This window comes from Ranitomeya imitator, chromosome 2, assembly GCF_032444005.1.
Source record: "Ranitomeya imitator isolate aRanImi1 chromosome 2, aRanImi1.pri, whole genome shotgun sequence".
Taxonomy (NCBI): Eukaryota; Metazoa; Chordata; class Amphibia; order Anura; family Dendrobatidae; genus Ranitomeya; species Ranitomeya imitator.
Genome location: NC_091283.1, coordinates 99,816,813 through 99,842,222, shown reverse-complemented (window position 1 = coordinate 99,842,222; position 25,410 = coordinate 99,816,813). Strand labels below are relative to the sequence as shown.

At 43.8% G+C, this 25,410-nt stretch overlaps 1 long non-coding RNA gene across 1 annotated transcript; it reads right to left on the bottom strand.

Moving 5' to 3' along the window:
• Window positions 1-3,224: 3,224 nt before the first annotated feature.
• LOC138667215 (uncharacterized) lies at window positions 3,225-25,109 on the bottom strand. The gene is made up of 3 exons (XR_011318651.1): window positions 25,074-25,109; window positions 6,263-6,445; window positions 3,225-4,972 (listed from the first exon to the last, which is right to left on the bottom strand). It is a non-coding gene; the product is annotated as an uncharacterized lncRNA (long non-coding RNA).
• Between the last annotated feature and the right edge of the window lie 301 nt (window positions 25,110-25,410).

Genomic DNA, 25,410 nt, shown 5'->3' with positions numbered 1-25,410 from the left:
TTCCTTTCACAGGTGACGTGGTTTATCCTTTGGTTGGCTGCTCTATTTAACTCCACTCAGATCGTTACTCCATGCCAGCTGTCAATGTTCCTGCATTGGTTCAGTTCGCTCTTGGATCTTTCTGGTGACCTGTCTTCTCCAGCAGAAGCTAAGTTCCTGATAGTTATTATTCGTTCATTGTTTCCTTGTCCAGCTGGTTATCATGATTTTGTCTTGCTAGCTGGAAGCTCTGGGATGCAGAGTGGCATCTCCGCACCGTTAGTCGGTGCGGAGGTCTTTTTGCACACTCTGCGTAGTTTTTTGTGTTGACTGCAAAGATACCTTTCCTATCCTCTGTCTGTTTAGTAAGTCTGGCCTCCCTTTGCTGAAACCTGTTTCATTTCTGCGTTTGTGACTTTCATCTTTACTCACAGTCAATATATGTGGGGGGCTGCCTTTTCCTTTGGGGAATTTCTCTGAGGCAAGGTAGGCTTTATTTTCTATCTCTAGGGCTAGCTAGCTCTTAGGCTGTGAAGAGGCGTCTAGGGAGAGTCAGGAACGCTCCACGGCTATTTCTAGTTGTTGTGGTAGGATTAGGGTCTGCGGTCAGCAGAGCTCCCACATCCCAGAGCTTGTCCTGTGTGAGTTTAACTATCAGGTCGTGCCGGGTGCTCCTAACCACCAGGTCATAACAGTCCACTGTCCAGATTACATCTGGATTAGCTGCAGATTGGATGCTGCGTACTTGTAGTCCCATCGGATGATGCCTGCACACCCCCCCCAAAGACCCCCCTCACTGACCCGCACACACCCTGACAGCCCCGCACACAACTGCACAGCCCCGCACACACCCAAACAGTGCCGTACACACCCGCACACATCTGAACAGCCCGCAGACCCCGCCTGCACACACATACACACACAGTCACCGCCCACACTGTGCCCACACACTTCCCTCCTCCCGAACTGCAGCGTTTATCGGACCCACATCCGCAGTAAAACTGCAGATCTTTTTTACATCTGCGGTTTTGCTGCGATATGTGCCCGACTCAATGCAAGTCTAAGGGTGCAGAAACGCTGCAGTTCGGCACAAAAGAAGTGACACGGATTTGATTGCAGATCCGCAGCGTTTTTTGCCGCACGGAATTGCATCAAATCCGCAGTGTAGTGCACAACCAATGTAAGTCGGACTTATTGTGCATATGCTGTGGAAAAACACAGCGAAAACGCACCGAAACGCAGCTTTTTTTTCCGCAGCATGTGCACAATAAGTCTGACTTACATTGGTTGTGCACTACACTGCGGATTTGATGCAATTCCGTGCTGCAAAAAACGCTGCGGATCTGCAATCAAGTCCACAACGTGTGCACACAGCCTTAGCATTTAGTGAACCTAGCAAAAAAGCCAAGCTAGGCTAGGTTCGGGCCTAGAAGCCAGTGCAAAGCATCATGGAATTTGTAGTATTAGAGCACAATAACTCAGGAGAAAGGAAGTTGTCGATTAACCCCATGAGAGCTGAATCCAGCACTGAAGATGTGCTGCTACAGCATGATAAAAGGTAATATTGCTAAAATAAACACAGTGGATGTTTTCAGTGGCACATAGTAGCAAGATTTATAGAAAAAAAAAAAGTTATAGTAGTGGACAACTTTATTAATGCTAAGAAGATGTAAACCGTCAAGAAGAGGACACTGTTTGTCTCCGTCTGGTAAATGGAGTTTTAGGGAAAGGTTTAAGCATACCTCCAAAAAGGATCCCAATGTATACTATAAGCTAAGAGCACTGATGCAGTTTGCACTTAGCCTTTTATGTAAATTGTATCATGTTTTTCACTCCTGTTACATTCAGTGGCAAAATCCACAACAAAAGCTAACAGAATTTCCACAACAAAGCTAACATTTTGTGGATTTGAAAATTTAACACTAAACTTTATCAGCAAGCACAAGAGACAAATCTAGCCTGCCAAAACCGCATCAAAAGCGCAAGAAAAAACAAGGAAAACATACTTCTTCTCTGCAGCTTCTTTCCAGCCAAGAGATCAGGTTTTGATACAGAATAAATGCTGGAAAAACACCTAGTGTGATCTTACCCTTAAGATTTAATGATTCTATTTTTTAGATTTCCTCCTTTTATGTTGTAAGAATCCTATAGAAACTAAGCATCGCAGTGAAATTTAAAGTTCCCAGAGGTGCAGAATTCAGCCTGGTGTTTGCATCCACTTTTGTTCTTTTTCTGAGTAGCATACACAGGATATCACAAAACGACCTATACAGTGCCGGAGACTTGTCTGCACCTATAGATGTTACTAATTATCATTATTATTACGGTATGTTGCTCCTGCACAGAGTAATAATGATCATAGAAGTAAGTATAGTGCAGTTGTGTTTTGAGAGACTTAGCATTGGTTTATACATTTTGGGGGGATTCTATAATTCATTGTGTCAGCTACATAATTTGGCTAAATAATGGATGAATGAAAATTTCGTTTAACCCCTGCGTCACGTCATTATCATGGAATCTAGCACCTTCATCTCTAACCTCTGCGTCTGTCACGCTAGTGGCTATAGAAGGCATGAAAGTTGTTAGCATCTGCCTATGATTCATTTACAAATCATTCCCCACAGATAGGAGATAATATAACAGATCAGACAGTTCATGGACATCACAGAACTGAAATCAAATCTGTAAAATGTTCGCTACAGATGTGTAATTCAATGGCAGATGAAAACTCCCTCTAGTGTCCTGTTATATAAATGTATTACATTCCTTTCTAGAACAGCAAAGTGTGTCACCGGGTCACAGTCACCCCTGCTCCACCATATGTTGCACCTAGGTGACACCGATAAGATTATTTATTTATGTCAATACCGGTTGGTTCATCCTTTTAGAAACGCGGCTCAGAACTGAGACGCATCAGGATGTGATCAGTATTGGCACCGGCTAACGTCTTTTTTTTGTGGATTTTAAGTTAGCAATTTTATAGTGCAGATTATTGTAATCACAATTTTGTATCTGACTTACTTTTTTACCTTGTTATTCTGATACAGTATAATAAATATTTATAAATATTTTATCTTTGGCATGACAAGTCATAAAATGCAGGAAAAAAATGGGCTATAGATGACATAGGTGGTCGGTTCATAGGCTCACACAGTTCATGCAGGGAATACATTACATGCAAGCTGAAGAAGCATACAGTTACAATTTGATTATTGGAACCAACTGAGAAAAATGTTTTATATCTTTTAATGCACAATATGCTGGAAAGCATGCAAAGATGTCCATAGCCTTTAACCCCTTCTTCACCTTGCAATTTTTCATTTTCATTTCTTGCTCCCCTTCTTCCCAGAGCAATATTTTTCTTATTTTTCCATCAATATGAGGGCTTTTTTTTGTGGGACAAATTGTACTTTTGAATGACACCATTGACTTTACCGTATTGTGTACTGGAAAATGAGAAAACAATTCCAAGTGTAGTGAAATTGCAAAAAAGTGCAATTTCACAATTGTTTTTTTAGTTTTTTTTTATTCAACATGTTCCCTAAATGCTAAAACTGGCCAGGCAATATGATTCCCCAGGTCAGTATGAATATGCAGATATCAAACATGTATAGGTTATTTTTTATTTATGTGGTGAAAAAAAATACAAAGATTGTAAGAAAAAAAAGTTGCCATTTTCTGATACCTGTAGGGTCTCATTTTTCGGGATATGGGGCTGTGTGAGGGCTTATTTTTTGTGCGCTGACGTTTTTATTGATATTATTTTGGGATAGATACGATGTTTTGATCACTTGTTAATGCATTTTATTGCAGTTTTGCAACGACAAATAAACCTATAATTCTGCCTTTTTGATTTTTTTCTCGTTACGCAGTTTACTGATCGAATTAATTTACTTTATATTTTGATAGATCTGGCGTTTCTGAACTTCTACAGACCCCTCCAGCTGTCATGACAACCCATCCGCGCCCTGTGGTCACATGACAGGGGTATCGATGGGTGTGACTTATGATGTGGTTCCAGATTGTGCAAGTTAAATGCCATTGTCAGAGATTGACAGCAGCATTTAACATGCTAACAGCCATGGGTGGATCGCGATTTCACCGGCGACTGTTAGAGACATGACAGCTGATCAGATCAGCTGTCATGTGCAGGGAAAGATGCGGGCTCAGAGCTGGAGCCTACATCAAATGCAGGGAGACAACTTTTGAAGTACCTATACGTCCAAGGTCATAAAGGGGGTTATGAGAACACCTATATGCGCTAGCCCCCAGTCAGCCCTCAGTCAGAAAACACTACTGCAGATGATAGGTTTAAGGTCTATGCATAGGTTTAGGAGCTTTCTGGCTTTGAATGGGTTTTCTACCACCGGCGAGATATTAACAGAACACCACTGGTCCGTCACATTGTTACACCGGTCCCAGGTACTGCCCATCAGCGCCATTCATTGAATTAGCCACTTCTCCACCGGAGAGATATTAATAGAACACCACTGCTAATGAATGGAACAGATCCGCATTACCTGGGAGATGCCAGTGTGATGGAGCAATGGTGTTCTGATCTGCAGACTGTATATTTAGCCGCCAACACAGCTGCTAGCAGGTGAACAGTGGGGGATCCAGGAGTTGGACCCCAACAGTATGCAGTACACATGATCTATCCTAAAGACAGGTAATGTAGATCAGTGAAGTGAAAAAAAATAAAATCAAAGTGAGTCCAAACTCGCAGATCCGCACTAATAATATCTTCTGACACGTCTCTCACTCTAAGATCCCACAAGATGATAGGAGGATAGATGTCGCCTTTAAGGTTCAATTTCTGAACATGGAAAATTCATTTTGCAACAGAAAAGATAAGTGCTGAAACAAAGGATAACAAAGGTTATTGTTGATTTTCTGCCACCTCCTTGTGGCTGATACAGATACTGATGATGAATGGTAGGAAGTATTTGGTATCTTTTGTCAACAATGCGCAGTCATTAACGCCACTCCCAACCTGTTAAAGACAAAAAAACAGAGTTTATTTTTAGTTTAAGGACTTACAATTATTTACAGCAAAACTGGTTGGGGTAAACAATACAGCCTGTTATAAATGGAGTTCTATAGCTTTCACCAAGGTCGGACTGACCCACAAAATTACCAATCCTATTGTGGTCCAGGCTTTAACACATTAATGTGACTCTAATGGAAAAGAACTCCATAGGTTCGGCAGAACCCAACTAATTACCTTGGAGCTAATCAGGTTGATAGAATCTTGTTTGTATACATCAAGTTCCACTACAAACTGGTTGTGTCAAGAATGTCATTTTACTTCATTTTAGAAACTTTTAAATAGCGTAGAGGGATTGGTTGAGAATTTGTACCACTTTCTGATATTTTTTTTAAATGTTGAGGCTGAAATTAGGTTACTGAGTTATTCAGTTTTAATGATTACTTAGGCTACGTTCACATTTGCGTTGTGCGCCGCTGCGTCGGCAACGCAACGCAAAACGCAAATAAAAACGCACCAAAACGCACGCAAAAACGCTGCGTTTTGCGACACATGCGTCGTTTTTTGCCGAAATTTGGACGCAAGAAAAATGCAACTTGTTGCGTTTTCTGCGCCCGATGCTTGCGGCAAAAAAAACGCATGCGTCGCACAACGCAGCACAACGCATGTCCATGCATCCCCCATGTTAAATATAGGGGCGCATGACGCATGCGTCGCCGCTGCGTCGCCCGACGCAAACACGCAAAACGCTAATGTGAACGTAGCCATAGTCATTGCTTGTTTTCTATTCGCCACGACAGCACCCACTAGAGAGAGAGGGACAGGAAACCTACAGAGAGATAAAAGGGGCGCCCCCCCCCCTCGCTCCTCAGTTGGTTTCCTGTTCCTAGATGGGAACCTACAGAGAAGACTCTCTGAAGATTGCTAATGAAGAGGAACACCCGCCTGGACTGCCGCCTGTACGACTCTGCTGAGCGGCAAGGGCTCCAGAGAGGGTAACAGAGTCAGGGGAATGATCCTGCTGGCTCCCCCTCATCTGATTACACTATGGCGATGCCTGGAGGTTTTTCAACAGTCTCCCTTCTGGGACACTGTTGCACGGTCCACCGCTGAGCAGATGCACAAAGCCCTTTGGAGGAGTTAATACCGGTAAGTGCATGCTTGTGCGCGGTGGTCGCAGTATGGCTGCAGATGCAGCGCTTACCCCCTCAGTAGTGGTGTCTTTCAGCCGCACCATGGTGGAAGGAGCTGGGATGTGTGCGGTGGACGCAGTGTAGCTGCAAGTGCAGTGCTTACCCCCTCAGTAGCGGTATCTTTCAGCCGCGCCACAGAGCTGCGCGCGCATGCGCGGTAGCATTGGCGTCCCGGAAGTTGTTTGGGTGAACTTCCGGTGGTGCGGGGTTAGAATGGCATTTCCTGTGTGGACGCCATTTTTTTCTGTGTGGTGGTCCGGTCTATCCTGGTGGCAAGGCCTTTTCCCTGTGAAGAGGTAAAAAAAAAAAAAGATGCAGGTGTGAAAAGGTGTGTTTGATGATGGTTACCTACACTATATACAGTTTGTCAGCAGGTTGGAGTGTGCGCAAACATGTCGTCTCAGGAGGATATTGCTGAGCGCCCCCACTGGAGGAGTTAATATTACCTATTGGTGATGCCAGGAGGAAAGGTAGTGGACACTCGAAAGTGAGTGATTCCACTGAGAAATTGGGGAAGAACAGAGGATCAATCCGTTCTACACCCCAGCCCAGCCAAACAACCCTACAGCCGGTATATGATCATAATTCCGGGTGAGTTTAAAGACAGCTTCATTGAAGCTTATGGTAGTCTCTTCTGCTTTTATTTCTTATAGGCAAAAAAGACTGGGAAATCTAAACATAGGCAGTGTGTGGTATGTGCTGAACCCCTGCCTGACTCCTATACAAAGAGATTATGTCAGATTTGTATAAGTAATACCTTACAACAGGAGGGATCGGTCAAGATGGATGATATTCGTCTTATGATCCGTGAGGAGCTTCAGTTCTTAAATGGTGTCTCTTCCATGAATATTGAGAGGAGAAGCAAAAGAATACCCTCACCTAGAGCAGACACGTCTGCAGAAAGTGGGGAAATTGATTCTGACATCTCTCAGGCTTCGGGTTCCTCAGAGGAGGAGGACTATGCGTGTTTTCCTACTGATGGTATAAATAACTTGGTAAGAAACACAATGGGGTTATCAGGATCCAAGGAACCTTAAACGCCGCAAAAGGTTATGTTTGCAGATCTCTCCCAGCGAAAGGGTCATGTGTTTCCTGTAATTCAAACCATTAAGGACCTTGTTAAAAAGGAATGAAATAAGCAGGGACTGAAGGGGTTTGTACTCTTAACATAGTAACATAGTAACATAGTTAGTAAGGCCGAAAAAAGACATTTGTCCATCCAGTTCAGCCTATATTCCATCATAATAAGTACCCAGATCTACGTCCTTCTACAGAACCTAATAATTGTATGATACAATATTGTTCTGCTCCAGGAAGACATCCAGGCCTCTCTTGAACCCCTCGACTGAGTTCGCCATCACCACCTCCTCAGGCAAGCAATTCCAGATTCTCACTGCCCTAACAGTAAAGAATCCTCTTCTATGTTGGTGGAAAAACCTTCTCTCCTCCAGACGCAAAGAATGCCCCCTTGTGCCCGTCACCTTCCTTGGTATAAACAGATCCTCAGCGAGATATTTGTATTGTCCCCTTATATACTTATACATGGTTATTAGATCGCCCCTCAGTCGTCTTTTTTCTAGACTAAATAATCCTAATTTCGCTAATCTATCTGGGTATTGTAGTTCTCCCATCCCCTTTATTAATTTTGTTGCCCTCCTTTGTACTCTCTCTAGTTCCATTATATCCTTCCTGAGCACCGGTGCCCAAAACTGGACACAGTACTCCATGTGCGGTCTAACTAGGGATTTGTACAGAGGCAGTATAATGCTCTCATCATGTGTATCCAGACCTCTTTTAATGCACCCCATGATCCTGTTTGCCTTGGCAGCTGCTGCCTGGCACTGGCTGCTCCAGGTAAGTTTATCATTAACTAGGATCCCCAAGTCCTTCTCCCTGTCAGATTTACCCAGTGGTTTCCCGTTCAGTGTGTAATGGTGATATTGATTCCCTCTTCCCATGTGTATAACCTTACATTTATCATTGTTAAACCTCATCTGCCACCTTTCAGCCCAAGTTTCCAACTTATCCAGATCCATCTGTAGCAGAATACTATCTTCTCTTGTATTAACTGCTTTACATAGTTTTGTATCATCTGCAAATATCGATATTTTACTGTGTAAACCTTCTACCAGATCATTAATGAATATGTTGAAGAGAACAGGTCCCAATACTGACCCCTGCGGTACCCCACTGGTCACAGCGACCCAGTTAGAGACTATACCATTTATAACCACCCTCTGCTTTCTATCACTAAGCCAGTTACTAACCCATTTACACACATTTTCCCCCAGACCAAGCATTCTCATTTTGTGTACCAACCTCTTGTGCGGCACGGTATCAAACGCTTTGGAAAAATCGAGATATACCACGTCCAATGACTCACCGTGGTCCAGTCTATAGCTTACCTCTTCATAAAAACTGATTAGATTGGTTTGACAGGAGCGATTTCTCATAAACCCATGCTGATATGGAGTTAAACAGTTATTCTCATTGAGATAATCCAGAATAACATCCCTCAGAAACCCTTCAAATATTTTACCAACAATAGAGGTTAGACTTACTGGCCTATAATTTCCAGGTTCACTTTTAGAGCCCTTTTTGAATATTGGCACCACATTTGCTATGCGCCAGTCCTGCGGAACAGACCCTGTCGCTATAGAGTCACTAAAAATAAGAAATAATGGTTTATCTATTACATTACTTAGTTCTCTTAGTACTCGTGGGTGTATGCCATCCGGACCCGGAGATTTATCTATTTTAATCTTATTTAGCCGGTTTCGCACCTCTTCTTGGGTTAGATTGGTGACCCTTAATATAGGGTTTTCATTGTTTCTTGGGATTTCACCTAGCATTTCATGTATCTTGTAAAAGGCGTTACCCCTTTGACTAAAGTAGATGCGGCGGTTGCATTCACTTCTCGTCGCTCCGCTTTGCCTGTAGAGGACGCATAATTATGACATGGTGGGGATATCTGAAACGTGGCTGGATGAGAGCCATGACTGGGCTGTTAATTTACGGGGTTAAAGCCTGTTCAGAAATGACCGTACAGATAAGCGAGGGGGAGGGGTGTGTCTGTATGTAAAATCGTCCTTAAAACCCATCCTGCGTGATAATATAGTTGAATTTAATGAAAATGTAGAATCCCTGTGGGTGGAGATAAGGGGAGGGGGAAAAAATAATAAATTACTGATAGGGGTTTGTTATAAATCTCCAAAAATAATGGAAGCAATGGAGTATATCCTCGTAAAGCAAATAGATGAATGTTATGAACAGGTAATTCAGAACCACAATGGACCTTGAAGTTCAGAGCACACAAAGTGACCTGACATTTACCAAAAACATAGGACAAGCTCTGAGACGTGGAAACTCTGCTGACCGCAATCCCTAATCTTATCACACCACACTAGAGGTAGCCGTGGATTGCGCCTAACGCTCCCTATGCAACTCGGCACAGCCTGAGAAACTAACTAGCCCTGAAGATAGAAAAATAAGCCTACCTTGCTTCAGAGAAATTCCCCAAAGGAAAAGGCAGCCCCCCACATATAATGACTGTGAGTAAAGATGAAATACAAACACAGAGATGAAATAGATTTAGCAAAGTGAGGCCCGACTTACTGAATAGACCAAGGATAGGAAAGATAGCTTTGCGGTCAACACAAAAACCTACAAACAACCACGCAGAGGGGCAAAAAGACCCTACGCACCGACTAACGGTACGGAGGTGCTCCCTCTGCGTCTCAGAGCTTCCAGCAAGCAAGAAAAACCAATATAGCAAGCTGGACAGAAAAAATAGCAACAAAAGTAACACAAGCAGAACTTAGCTTATGCAGGATAGACAGGCCACAGGAACGATCCAGGAGGAAGCAAGACCAATACTAGAACATTGACTGGAGGCTAGGATCAAAGCACCAGGTGGAGTTAAATAGAGCAGCACCTAACGACTTAACCTCATCACCTGAGGAAGGAAACTCAGAAGCCGCAGTACCACTCTCATCCACCAAAGGAAGCTCATAGACAGAACCAGCCGAAGTACCACTCACGACCACAGGAGGGAGCCTGGCCACAGAATTCACAACAGTACCCCCCCTTGAGGAGGGGTCACCGAACCCTCACCAGAGCCCCCAGGCCGACCAGGATGAGCCACATGAAAGGCACGAACCAGATCGGCAGCATGGACATCAGAGGCAAAGACCCAGGAATTATCTTCCTGACCATAACCTTTCCACTTAACCAGATACTGGAGTTTCCGTCTCGAAACACGAGAATCCAAAATCTTCTCCACTATATACTCCAATTCCCCTTCAACCAAAACCGGAGCAGGAGGATCAATAGATGGAACCACAGGTGCCACGTATCTCCGCAACAATGACCTATGGAACACGTTATGGATGGAAAAAGAAGCCGGAAGAGTCAAACGAAAAGACACAGGATTAAGAACCTCAGAAATCCTATATGGACCAATGAAATGAGGCTTAAATTTAGGAGAGGAAACCTTCATAGGAATATAACGAGATGACAACCAAACCAAATCCCCAACACGAAGTCGGGGACCCACACAGCGCCTGCGGTTAGCGAAACGTTGAGCCTTCTCCTGGGACAAAGTCAAATTGTCCACTACATGAGTCCAAATCTGCTGCAACCTATCCACCACAGTATCCACACCAGGACAGTCCGAAGACTCAACCTGCCCTGAAGAGAAACGAGGGTGGAACCCAGAATTGCAGAAAAACGGTGAAACCAAAGTAGCCGAGCTGGCCCGATTATTAAGGGCGAACTCGGCCAAAGGCAAAAAGGACACCCAATCATCCTGATCAGCAGAAACAAAACATCTCAGATATGTTTCCAAGGTCTGATTGGTTCGTTCAGTCTGGCCATTTGTCTGAGGATGGAAAGCCGAGGAAAAAGACAAATCAATGCCCATCCTAGCACAAAAGGCTCGCCAAAACCTCGAAACAAACTGGGAACCTCTATCAGAAACGATGTTCTCACCCAAATGACCGACGTTCTTTGAGAGACGGGGAGATCCGAAATAAAATCCATAGAGATATGTGTCCAAGGCCTCTTTGGGACCGGCAAGGGCAAAAGCAACCCACTGGCACGAGAACAGCAGGGCTTAGCCCGAGCACAAATCCCACAGGACTGCACAAAAGAACGCACATCCCGCGACAGAGACGGCCACCAAAAGGATCTAGCCACCAAATCTCTGGTACCAAAGATTCCAGGATGACCAGCCAACACCGAACAATGAACCTCAGAGATAACTTTATTCGTCCACCTAACAGGGACAAACAGTTTCTCCGCTGGGCAACGGTCAGGTCTATTAGCCTGAAATTTTTGCAGCACACGCCGCAAATCAGGGGAGATGGCAGACAAAATTACCCCCTCTTTGAGAATACCCGCCGGCTCAGGCAAACCCGGAGAATCGGGCACAAAACTCCTAGACAGGGCATCCGCCTTCACATTTTTAGAGCCCGGAAGGTACGAAACCACAAAGTCAAAACGGGAGAAAAACAGCGACCAACAAGCCTGTCTAGGATTCAACCGCTTGGCAGACTCGAGATAAGTCAAGTTTTTGTGATCAGTCAAGACCACCACGCGATGCCTAGCTCCTTCAAGCCAATGACGCCACTCCTCGAATGCCCACTTCATGGCTAGCAACTCTCGATTGCCAACATCATAATTTCACTCAGCAGGCGAAAATTTCCTGGAAGAGAAGGCGCATGGTTTCATCACCGAGCAATCAGAACTTCTCTGCGACAAAACAGCCCCTGCTCCAATTTCAGAAGCATCAACCTCGACCTGGAACGGAAGCGAAACATCTGGTTGGCACAACACAGGGGCAGAAGAAAAACGACGCTTCAACTCCTGAAAAGCTTCCACAGCAGCAGAATACCAATTGACCACATCAGCACCCTTCTTGGTTAAATCAGTCAACGGTTTAGCAATACTAGAAAAATTATTGATCAAGCGACGATAAAAATTAGCAAAGCCCAGGAAGTTCTGCAGACTCTTCAGGGATGTTGGCTGAGTCCAATCATAAATGGCCTGAACTTTAACAGGGTCCATCTCGATAGTAGAAGGAGAAAAAATGAACCCCAAAAATGAAACCTTCTGAACACCAAAGAGACACTTTGACCCCTTCACAAACAAAGAATTAGCACACAGGACCTGGAACACCATTCTGACCTGCTTCACATGAGACTCCCAATCATCCGAGAAGACCAAAATATCATCCAAGTATACAATCAGGAATTTATCCAGGTACTCTCGGCAGAAACATGCATAAAGGACTGAAACACTGATGGAGCATTAGAAAGCCCGAATGGCATAACCAGGTACTCAAAATGGCCTTCGGGCGTATTAAATGCTGTTTTCCATTCATCGCCCCGTTTAATACGCACAAGATTATACGCACCACGAAGATCTATCTTGGTGAACCAACTAGCCCCCTTAATCCGAGCAAACAAATCAGATAACAACGGCAAGGGGTACTGAAATTTGACCGTAATTTTATTTAGAAGGCGGTAATCAATACAAGGTCTCAGCGAACCATCCTTCTTGGCCACAAAAAAGAACCCCGCTCCCAATGGCGACGATGACGGGCGAATATGACCCTTCTCCAAAGACTCCTTCACGTAACTCCGCATAGCGGCGTGCTCAGGTACAGATAAATTAAACAGTCGACCCTTAGGAAACTTACTACCAGGAATCAAATCGATAGCACAATCACAATCCCTATGCGGAGGTAGGGCATTGGACTTGGGCTCATCGAATACATCCCGGTAATCAGACAAGAATTCTGGGACCTCAGAAGGGGTGGATGATGAGATAGACAGAAATGGAACATCATCATGTACCCCCTGACAACCCCAGCTGGACACAGATCTTGATTTCCAATCTAATACTGGGTTATGGACTTGTAGCCATGGCAACCCCAACACGACCACATCATGCAGATTATGCAACATCAGAAAGCGAATATCCTCCCGGTGCGCAGGAGCCATGCACATGGTCAGCTGGGTCCAATACTGAGGCTTATTCTTGGCCAAAGGCGTAGCATCAATTCCTCTCAATGGAATAAGACACTGCAAGGGCTCCAAGACAAACCCACAGCGCCTAGCAAACTCCAAGTCCATCAAATTCAGGGCAGCGCCTGAATCCACAAATGCCATGACAGAATAGGAAGACAAAGAGCAGATCAAAGTAACGGACAAAAGAAATTTCGAATGTACCGTACCAATGGTGGCGGACCTAGCGAACCGCTTAGTGCGCTTAGGACAATCGGAGATAGCATGAGTGGAATCACCACAGTAGAAACACAGCCCATTCTGACGTCTGTGTTCTTGCCTTTCAGCTCTGGTCAAAGTCCTATCGCACTGCATAGGCTCAGGTTTATGCTCAGATAATACCGCCAAATGGTGTACAGATTTACGCTCACTCAAGCGTCGACCGATCCGAATGGCCAAAGACAGACTCATTTAGACCAGCAGGCATAGGAAATCCCACCATGACATCCTTAAGGGCTTCAGAGAGACCCTTTCTGAAAATAGCTGCCAGCGCACATTTATTCCATTGAGTGAGCACGGACCACTTTCTAAATTTCTGACAATAAATCTCTATCTCATCCTGACCCTGACACAGAGCCAGCAAATTTTTCTCTGCCTGATCCACTGAATTAGGTTAGTCGTACAGCAATCCGAGCGCCAGAAAAAACGCATCAATATTACATAATGCAGGATCTCCTGGCGCAAGGGAAAATGCCCAGTCTTGAGGGTCGCCACGTAATAAAGAAATAATGATCTTAACTTGTTGAACTGGGTCACCAGAGGAGCGGGGTTTCAAAGCCAGAAATAGTTTACAATTATTTTTAAAATTCAAAAACTTAGCTCTATCTCCAGAAAATAACTCAGGAATAGGAATTTTAGGTTCTAACATAGGATTCTGAACCACTAAATCTTGAATGTTCTGTACTCTTATAGTGAGATTATCCATCAAAGAGGACAGACCCTGAATGTCCATGTCCACACCTGTGTTCTGAACCACCCTGATGTAAAGGGGAAAAGAAAGACAGAACGCAGTGCAAAAAAAAAAAAAAATGGTCTCAGAACTTCTCTTTTCCCTCTATTGAGAAGCATTAGTACTTTGGGCCTCCAGTACTGTTATGAACAGGTAATTCAGAACCACAATGGACCTTGAAGTTCAGAGCACACAAAGTGACCTGACATTTACCAAAAACATAGGACGAGCTCTGAGACGTGGAAACTCTGCTGACCGCAATCCCTAATCCTATCACACCATATTAGAGGTAGCCGTGGATTGCGCCTAACGCTCCCTATGCAACTCGGCACAGCCTGAGAAACTAACTAGCCCTGAAGATAGAAAAATAAGCCTACCTTGCCTCAGAGAAATTCTCCAAAGGAAAAGGCAGCCCCCCACATATAATGACTGTGAGTAAAGATGAAATACAAACACAGAGATGAAATAGATTTAGCAAAGTGAGGCCCGACTTACTGAACAGACCGAGGATAGGAAAGATAGCTTTGCGGTCAACACAAAAACCTACAAACAACCACGCAGAGGGGCAAAAAGACCCTCCGCACCGACTAACGGTACGGAGGTGCTCCCTCTGCGTCTCAGAGCTTCCAGCAAGCAAGAAAAACCAATATAGCAAGCTGGACAGAAAAAATAGCAACAAAAGTAACACAAGCAGAACTTAGCTTATGCAGGATAGACAGGCCACAGGAACGATCCAGGAGGAAGCAAGACCAATACTAGAACATTGACTGGAGGCTAGGATCAAAGCACCAGGTGGAGTTAAATAGAGCAGCACCTAACGACTTAACCTCATCACCTGAGGAAGGAAACTCAGAAGCCGCAGTACCACTCTCATCCACCAAAGGAAGCTCATAGACAGAACCAGCCGAAGTACCACTCACGACCACAGGAGGGAGCTTGGCCACAGAATTCACAACAGATGAAGCTGCGACTCAAGGAGAAGTCATTATTATGGGGGACTTCAACTACCCTGAAATAGATTGGGGAACAGAAACCTGCAGTTCCAGCAAAGGTAATCGGTTTTTGACAACTATGAGAGAAAATTACCTTTCACAACTGGTTCAGGACCCAACAAGAAGGGGGGCACTGCTAGACCTAATATTAACCAACAGTCCAGACCGCATAGCAAATATAAGGGTTGGGGGTCACTTGGGAAATAGCGATCACAAAATAATAAGTTTTCATGTATCCTTTAAAAAGATGTGTAATAGAGGGGTTGCAAGGACACTAAACTTCAGGAGGGCAAATTTCCAACGGATGAGAGAGGATCTTGGTGCAATTAACTGGGACGATATCCTGAGACACAAAAATACACTAAGAAAATGGGAGACATTTATTAGCATCCTGGATAGGACCTGTGCACAGTGTATACCGTATGGGAATAAGCATACTAGAAATAGGAGGAAACCAATATGGCTAAATAGAGCTGTAAGGGGCGCAATAAGTGACAAAAAGAAAGCATTTAGAGAATTATAGGAAGTAGGTAGTGAGGAGGCATTAAATAAATACAAAAAATTAAATAAATTCTGTAAAAAGCAAATCAAGGCAGCAAAGATTGAGACAGAGAGACTCATTGCCAGAGAGAGTAAAAATAATCCTAAAATATTCTTTAACTACATAAATAGTAAGAAACTAAAAAAGTGTTGGCCCCCTTAAAAATAGTCTGGGTGAAATGGTGGACGAGGATGAGGAAAAAGCCAATATGCTAAATGACTTTTTCATCAATATTTACACAAGAAAATCCCATGGCAGACAAAATGACTAGTGATAAAAATTCCCAATTAAATGTCACCTGCTTAACCCAGCAGGAAGTGCAACGGCGTCTAAAAATCACTAAAATTGACAAATCTCCGGGCCCGGGCAGTCATTGATAGACCATTATTTTTAATCTTTTAGAGACTCCATAATAACAGGGTCTGTACCACAGGACTGGTGTATAGCAAATGTGGTGCCAATATTCAAAAAGGGGACAAAAACTGAACTCGGAAATTATAGGCCAGTAAGCTTAACCTCTACTGTGGGTAAAATCCTGGAGGGCATTCTAAGGGATGCTATACTGGAGTATCTAAAGAGGAATAACCTCATGACGCAGTATCAGCACGGGTTTACTAGGGACCGTTCATCTCAGACTAATTTGATCAGTTTCTATGAAGAGGTAAGTTCCGGATTGGACCAAGGGAACCCAGTGGATGTAGTGTATATGGACTTTTCAAAAGCTTTTGATACGGTGCCACACAAAAGGTTGATACATAAAATGAGAATAATGGGGATAGGGGAAAATATGTGCAAGTGGGTTGAGAGCTGGCTAAGGGATAGGAAACAAAGGGTGGTTATTAATGGAGCACACTCGGACTGGGTAGCGGTTAGCAGTGGGGTACCACAGGGGTCAGTATTGGGCCCTCTTCTTTTTAACATATTTATTAATGACCTTGTAGGGGGCATTCAGAGTAGAATTTCAATATTTGCAGATGACACTAAAGTCTGCAGGGTAATCAATACAGAGGAGGACAATTTTATATTACAGGATGATTTATGTAAACTAGAAGCTTGGACTCATAAATGGCAAATGAGCTTTAATGGGGATAAATGTAAGGTCCTGCACTTGGGTAGAAGTAATAAGATGTATAACTATGTGCTTAATTCTAAAACTCTGGGCAAAACCGTCAATGAAAAAGACCTGGGTGTATGGGTGGATGACAAACTAATATTCAGTGGCCAGTGTCAGGCAGCTGCTACAAAGGCAAATAAAATAATGGGATTCATTAAAAGAGGCATAGATGCTTATGAGGAGAACATAATTTTACCTCTATACAAGTCACTAGTTCGACCACACTTAGAATACTGTGCACAGTTCTGGTCTCCGGTGTATAAGAAAGACATAGCTGAACTAGAGCGGGTGCAGAGAAGAGCGACCAAGGTTATTAGAGGACTGGGGGGTCTGCAATACCAAGATAGGTTATTACACTTGGGGCTATTTAGTTTGGAAAAATGAAGACTAAGGGGTGATCTTATTTTAATGTATAAATATATGAGGGGACAGTACAAAGACCTTTCTGATGATCTTTTTAATCATAGACCTGAAACAGGGACAAGGGGGCATCCTCTGCGTTTGGAGGAAAAAAGGTTTAAGCATAATAACAGACGCGGATTCTTTACTGTAAGAGCAGTGAGACTATGGAACTCTCTGCCGTATGATGTTGTAATGAGTGATTCATTACTTAAATTTAAGAGGGGACTGGATACCTTTCTGGAAAAGTATAATGTTACAGGGTATATACACTAGATTCCTTGATAGGGTGTTGATCCAGGGAACTAGTCTGATTGCCGTATGTGGAGTCGGGAAGGAATTTTTTTCCCCAATGTTGAGCTTACTCTTTGCCACATGGTTTTTTTTGCCTTCCTCTGGATCAACATGTTAGGGCATGTTAAGTTAGGCCATGTGTTGTGAATTCTGCTTTTGGGCTCCCTCCGGTGGTTGTAGGTGGTAATGCAGTTGTCCCTGGATTGCAGTCCTGGTCAGGTGTATCTGCTGATTGCAGTTCTGACTGGGGTATTTAGGTGTGCAGGATTCATTAGTCCTTGCCAGTTGTCCATGGTTGTTGGGAGGTGTTGGACCTCTGTCTGGTTCCTCCTGCCTTGCTGCCAAATCAGCAAAGATAAGTGTCTGATTTTGTTTCTGTGGCACACATGCTGTGTGCTTGATAATTCAGTGCTATTCATTTGTTTTTTCTTGTCCAGCTTAGATGGTGTCAGTATTTTCTCAGTCTTGTTGGATTCTCAGGAGTTGCAGAAATACGTTCCACGTCTTTAGTTAGATGGTGGAATTTTTTGTATTATCTGCTGTGGATATTTTTGGAAGGGTTTTAATACTGACCGCTTAGTATTCTGTCCTATCCTTTCCTATTTAGCTAGAGTGGCCTCTTTTGCTAAATCCTGTTTTCTGCCTGCGTGTGTCTTTCCTCTCCTACTCACAGTCAATATTTGTGGGGGGCTGCCTATTCTTTGGGGTTCTGCTCTGAGGCAATGTAGAATTCCTATTTCCATCTATAGGGGTATTTAGTCCTCCGGCTGTGTCGAGGTGTCTAGGGTTTGTTAGGCACACCCCACGGCTACTTCTAGTTGCAGTGTTAGTTCAGGATTTGCGGTCAGTACAGTTTCCACCTACTCCAGAGAAAGTTTTATGCGGCTCCAAGGTCACCGGATCATAACAGCCATGGGTTGAACTAGATGGACTTATAGTCTTCCTTCAACCTTAATAACTATGTAACTATGTAACTATCCGATTCAATGGATAGGAAATCAGATGCACTTCTAAAGAGGTCATGGGAGCTTGTATCACCGCATTTAAGCCAGCGATTTCGGCCACGTGCACTGGCAGGTCTATGCTCGTTTGGCTAGACCAGCTGGATCAGAACATTAAGAATGGTATGTCCAGAGAAAAATTGCGTACCTCTATTCCCTTGATTAAGGGTGCTGCGGCCTTTTTATCAGATGCCTCAATAGACTCTCTCCGCCTAGCAGCCAGAACAGCTAATCTAACTAATACAGCTCGGTGAGCGTTGTGATTAAAGAATTGGAAGGGGGATGCTCAGTCTAGATATAAACTGTGTGCCATACCCTGTCAGGGTGAGCACATTTTCTGGACTGTTCTGGATGATATTCTGACCAAAGCAGGTAAGAGGAAGAAAGGGTTTCCTAATTCCTTTATTCCTTCTTACAGAAGGGTGTTCAGAAAGCCACCATTTGGCAAGAAAAAGAGGTCATGGGAAGACTTTAAGTACCGCTGGAATAACAGGGAGTTCAGACAAAAGGGGAACAAATTCAATAGACGTCCCTTCAAATCGGCCGATAGATCCCGTTAATCCTATTCTACCAGTAGGAGGTAGATTATTAAAATTTGCTAATCAATGGAAAGAAATAACAACTAATTCTTGGGCCATAGATCTAGTATCTTCAGGCCTGACCTTATCCAGACACCTCCGGATTCTTTCCTTCTGACTTCCTTAAAATCTAAACCACAGCAGGACGCACTTGAGCTTGAAATTAAGTCTCTCTTAGCCAAACAGGTATTAATAGAAGTTCCGTCATCTGAAATAGGGAAGGGATTTTACTCCCCCTTAATTTTCATTACCAAACCTGATGGATCCTTCAGAACTATAATAAATTTAAAAAGATTGAACACCTTTTTAAGATCCAAGACATTTAAGATGGAGTCCATTCGTTCAGCTATAAAAAATCTGTTTCCGGGCTGCTATATGGTAGTCTTGGATCTTAAGGATGCTTATTATCATCTTCCTACAGCAATCACACCAGCAATTTCTCAGGGTGGCTGTAATAATGAATGGCCAGATTTGTCATCTGCAGTTTAGAGCAATTCCCTTTGGTTTGTCTATGGCCCCGAGAGTTTTTACCAAGCTATTATTAATAGGTGATGTCCTTTCCACGGGTAAAAGATACACTGTTTGTTCCGTATTTAGACGACCTACTAATAGTAGGTCGATCCCCCCTTCAGTGTGAACAGAGGTTGGAAGAAGTTGTGGTTTCTCTGCAAAGACTTGGCTGGATTATCAATTGGGAAAAATCCAGGCTCCAGCCGGTAGCATGTCAAAAGTTTCTTGGACTTCTAGACTCAGTGAGCCAGAAATGTTTGCTTCCTGAGGATAAGAAGACATCTATAATTAATAAGGTGAACCTAGCGATTGAGAATAGTAGTATGTTATTAAGAAGTGCCATGTCCTTGCTAGGTTCATTAACTTCATGTATTTCTGCGGTTCAATGGGCACAGTTTCACACTAGACAACTGCAGAGTTTCATATTAGAAGAGGATATTAAAAAACGGGGACATTTAGATCGGACAGTATTTCTAACATTGGATGTGGTTCACTCTCTTACATGGTGGTTGGACCGGGAAAATCTCTGGGGCGGAGTTCTTTGGGTAACAACTCCTTCAAACATAGTGACCACAGACGCTAGTCCAGAGGGCTGGGGTGCACATTTTCAGGAGCAGATAGTTCGGGTTTTTTGGTCCAGAACAGAATCTTGCGACTCTTCTAATGTAAAAGAATTAAGAGCTATATATTATTCCATACTCCACTTTCTTCCTCAGCTGCAAGGCTCCCATACAAGGGTCCTTTCCGACAACACCACAGCGGTGGCCTACCTAAACCATCAAGGAGGTACGCGGTCGGACATTCTCATGAATGTTACATCAGACATCATGAATTTAATCGAAAATCATCTTGTGTCCCTATCAGCAGTACACATCAGGGGTATAGACAATTTTTGTGCCGATTTTCTCAGCCGCCACACCCTTCATCAAGGAGAATGGATGCTCAACAGAAAGATCTTCAGACTGATAACTGCTCGATGGGGGGTGCTTCAGATAGACTTATTTTCAACAAGGTCCAACCGACAGGTCAGAACATTCACCTCGTTGTGCAGACAGGACAATCCGGACATTTTCGATGCCCTACAGGTTTCATGGACTTTCAGTCTGGCTTATGCCTTTCCCCCATGGAATCTTCTACCCATAGTTATCAGAAAGATAAGGGAAGAAGGGGCAGGAGTGCTGTTGATAGTTCCATTTTGGCCCAAGAGGCCATGGTTTTCATGGCTCAGGGCAATGTCGATTACAGACCCTTGGATTCTTCCTCAGACCAAGGACCTGCTGTCTCAATTGCCATTCTTCCACACTCAGGTAAAGGGCATGAACTTGACAGTCTGGAATTTGAGAGGCAGTTATTAAATCTTAGAGGCTTCTCTAAAGGGTTGATAGGTACCCTCATGAAAAGTAGAAAACGATCTACTACAAAAAATTATGTCAGAGTCTGGAGAGAATTTCTTGAGTTCCACACAGCACAATTTTCTTCTGAAATACCCATATTTCCAATATTAGAGTTTCTGCAGAAGGGACTTGAGTTAGGTCTCTCTGTAAGTACTCTAAAAATTCAAATTTCAGCTCTAGGAGCTCTCTTCAATTATGATGTTGCAGGTGATAGGTGGATATCCCGCTTTATATCTGCATGTGAATGGTCAAAACCAATCCATATACCTCAGGTCCCACAATGGGATCTAAGTTTGGTCCTGGACTCATTAACAGAGAGCCCATATGAACCTCTTCATACAGCCTCATTAAAAAATATCTCATTAAAGACAGTATTACTAGTAGCATTGGTATCTGCTAGGAGAGTGAGCGATCTCCCAGCCTTGTCAATAGACCCTCCGTTTTTATCAGTAACATCTGACAGAATTATTTTAAAGATGGACCCATCCTATCTTCCTAAAGTTGCTACTAAGTTTCATAGATCCCAAGAGATCTTCCTGCCTACCTTTTATGAAGATCACTCAACTCCAGAGGAGTAGAAACTTCATACCCTAGATGTTAAGAGGACTATTCTTGCCTACTTAGAGAGGACTAGGGACTGGAGAAAGAGTAGGGCTCTCTTTGTGTCTTTCCAGGGTAAGAACAAAGGCTCCAAAGTTACAAAGAATACTTTATCACGCTGGATCAGAGAGGCCATAATTCTGGCATATAAGACTAAAGGAAGAGATCCTCCACTACATGTGGTAGCACACTCTACAAGGGCTTTGTCGACTTCCTGGGCGGAGAAGGCAGATGTGCCAATGGACCTTATATGTAAGGCCACAACCTGGTCTTCACCTAGTACTTTTTATAAGCACTATAGATTAGACCTGTCTTCCTCCTCTGATCTAACCTTTGGAATATCGGTCCTTGACACGGTGAACACACCCAAATTATAGTCTCTGTAAATCTCTCTAGTGGGTGCTGTCGTGGCGAATAGAAAATACCGGATTACTTACCGGTAATGAGCATGTACCGCACACGGACGTTGTCCATGTGCAGTCCGTGTGCCGTGCAGGAGACAGCGCTACAGTAAGCGCTGTCCCCCCCACGTGGTGCTGAAGCCGCCATTCATATCTTCTCTGCAGCTGCGTTTGCTGTAGAGAAGATATGAATAATCCTTTTTCTTTTTGTTTCTCGTGTTTAACATAAAGATCCATGTCCCCACCCCCCTCCCACCCCCTGTGCGCCCGCCCGCTGTTATTAAAATACTCACCCGGCTCCCTCGCTGGCGCTGCTTCCTGTCCTGGCCGCACCTTATACTGTATGAGCGGTCACGTGGGGCCGCCGATTACAGTCATGAATATGCGGCTCCACTTCCCATAGGGGTGAAGCCGCATATTCATTATTGTAAATGAGCGGCCCCACGTGACCGCTCATACAGTAGAAGGTGCGGCCAGGACAGGAAGCAGCGCCAGCGAGGGAGCCGGGTGAGTATTTTAATAACAGCGGGCGGGCGCACAGGGGTGGGAGGGGGGTGGGGACATGGATCTTTATGTTAAACAAGAGAAACAAAAAAAAAAGGATTATTCATATCTTCTCTACAGCAAACGCTGCTGCAGAGAAGATATGAATGGCGGCTTCAGCACCACGTGGGGGGGACAGCACTTACTGTAGCGCTGTCTCCTGCACGGCACATGGACTGCACACGGACAACGTCCGTGTGCGGTACGTGTTTTACACGGACCCATTGACTTTAATGGGTCCGTGTAATCCGTGCGCTCCCACGAACACTGACATGTCTCCGTGTTTGGCACATGGAGACACGGTCCGCAAAAAATCAATGACATCTGCACAGATGCATTGATTTCAATGTGTCTACATGTGTCAGTGGCTCCGGTACGTGAGGAAACTGTCACCTCACGTACCGGAGCCACTGACGTGTGAAACCGGCCTTATAAAGTATGAAGCATCTTCAGAGCACAAATCACCTGAAGAATGGTCAGCAGCACTAGTGATTAGCGATCATGATCTGATAAGGTACTAGCACATAGCCTCAAATCATGCTTGTGTGCTAGTGAAGTAGATGGATGCAGAAAAGTGTAAAGAAAAAGTTCATTGAAAAAGAATCTCCATGTCAGTAAAAGTACACATTTATTATAAACAATTACATTTTTCCATCCACAGTGGTCGGATCACACGAAAAGATGATAGGTGAACCTGTCAATTTTCTAATTTTAATCTATTATATAATTGTCTAAGGGTCACTTCCGTCTGTCTGACCTTCTGTCTGTCACGGATATTCATTGGTCGCGGCCTCTGTCTGTCATGGAAATCCACGTTGCTGATTGGTCGCGGCAAAACAGCCACGACCAATCAGCGACGGCACAGTCCGGAAAAAAATGGCCGCTCCTTCCTCCCCGCAGTCAGTGCCCAGTGCCCGGCACCTGCATACTCCCCTCCGGCCACCGCTCACACAGGGTTAATGCCGGCGGTAACGGACCGCGTTATGCCGCGGGTTACTCACTCCGTTACCGCCGCTATTAACCCTGTGTGACCAAGTTTTTACTATTGGTGCTGTCTATTCAGGGTCAATAGTAAAAAAATGTAATGTTAAAAATAAAAAAAAAAACTAAAACCTTCTATACTCGCCCTCCGTTGTCCACTGAGCCGCGCGCGGCCTCCGCCATCTTCCATTCCCATAGATGCATTGCGAAATTACTCAGAATACTTAGCGGTCTCGTGAGACCGCTAAGTCATCTGGATAATTTCGCAATGCATCCTGGGAACGGAAGATGGCGGCAGCCGTGCGCGTATCGCCGGAGCTTCGGTGGATCCCGCCGGAGGGTGAGTATATAACTATTTTTTATTTTAATTATTTTTTAACAGGGATATGGTGCCCACACTGCTGTATACTACGTGGGCTGTGTTACATACCGCGTGGCTCTGTGCTGTATACTACATAGGCAGTGTTATATACTATGTGGGCTGTGTGATATACTCCGTGGGCTGTGCTATATACTGCGTGGGCTGTGCTATATATTACGTGGTCACTGTTATATACTGCGTGGGCAGTGTTATATACTACGTGGCTGGGCAATATACTACATGGCTCTGTGCTGTATACTACATAGCTGGGCAATATATTACATGTCTGTGCTGTATACTACGTGGCTCTGTGCTGTATACTACGTCGCTGTGCAATATACTACATCGCTGGCCAATCTACTACGTGACTGGGCAATATACTACGTGGCCTGTGCAATATACTACGTGTTTGTGCTGTTTACTACGTCGCTGTGCAATATACTATGTCGCTGGCCAATCTACTATGTGGCTGGGCAATATACTACGTGTTTGTGCTGTATACTATGTCACTGTGCAATATACTATGTGACTAGGCAATATACTACGTGGCTGGGCAATATACTACATAACTGGGCAATATACTACGTAGCTGGACAATATACTACGTGGCTGGGCAATATAGTACGTGGCTGGGCATTATACTACGTAGCTGGGCAATATACTACGTTGCTGGGCAATATACTACGTGGGCTGTGCAATATACTACGTGGCTGGGCAATATACTACGTAGTTGGGCAATATACTACATGGCTGGGCAATATAGTACGCGGCGGGGCAATATACTACGTAGCTGGGCAATATGCTACGTGGCTGGGCAATATAGTACGTGGCTGTGCAATATACTACGTGGCTGGGCTATATACTACGTCACTGGGCAATATACTATGTAGCTGGGCAATATACAACGTGGCTGGGCAATATACTACGTGGACATACATATTCTAGAATACCCGATGCGTTAGAATCGGGCCACCATCTAGTAAATTAATAAATAACTTGCAATCAAAGACATTTCTCACATTTACTTTCCTGTCTATAACAAATGGAGCCCAAAACGAATTGGTTTTATTTTAGTAAATGTTTGTATTTAATAAGTGCATTTTAATTTGACATGAAAACTTGTAATATATGAAGTTCCAAGTACAGAGCAATTAATACTAATATGGATGAAATAATAGAAAACATTTACCTTACGTGACCTTTGAGTTTTTCAGCCTTTACTCTTGCACACTGATATAAATGACACTCCCATAGTGCCCAACCCTTACAATAAATGAGTTTGACTGTATATCCTGTAATTCCAGTTTGAAGAGTGATTATCAGCGCAAACAAAAGCCCTTCAATTACAGAGGCTCCTATTGTTATACTGGAAATTCTATGTGTTTATGTATTAGAGCATACAGTGGCTAATTGTGAGACAAAAAATGAGGATTTTGTCTCCCCCAATATATAAAAATATCTATTTATAACACAACCTTAGAGTAAGTGTTGGCAGAGAACATTTTTTCCCTATAAATCAACATCAG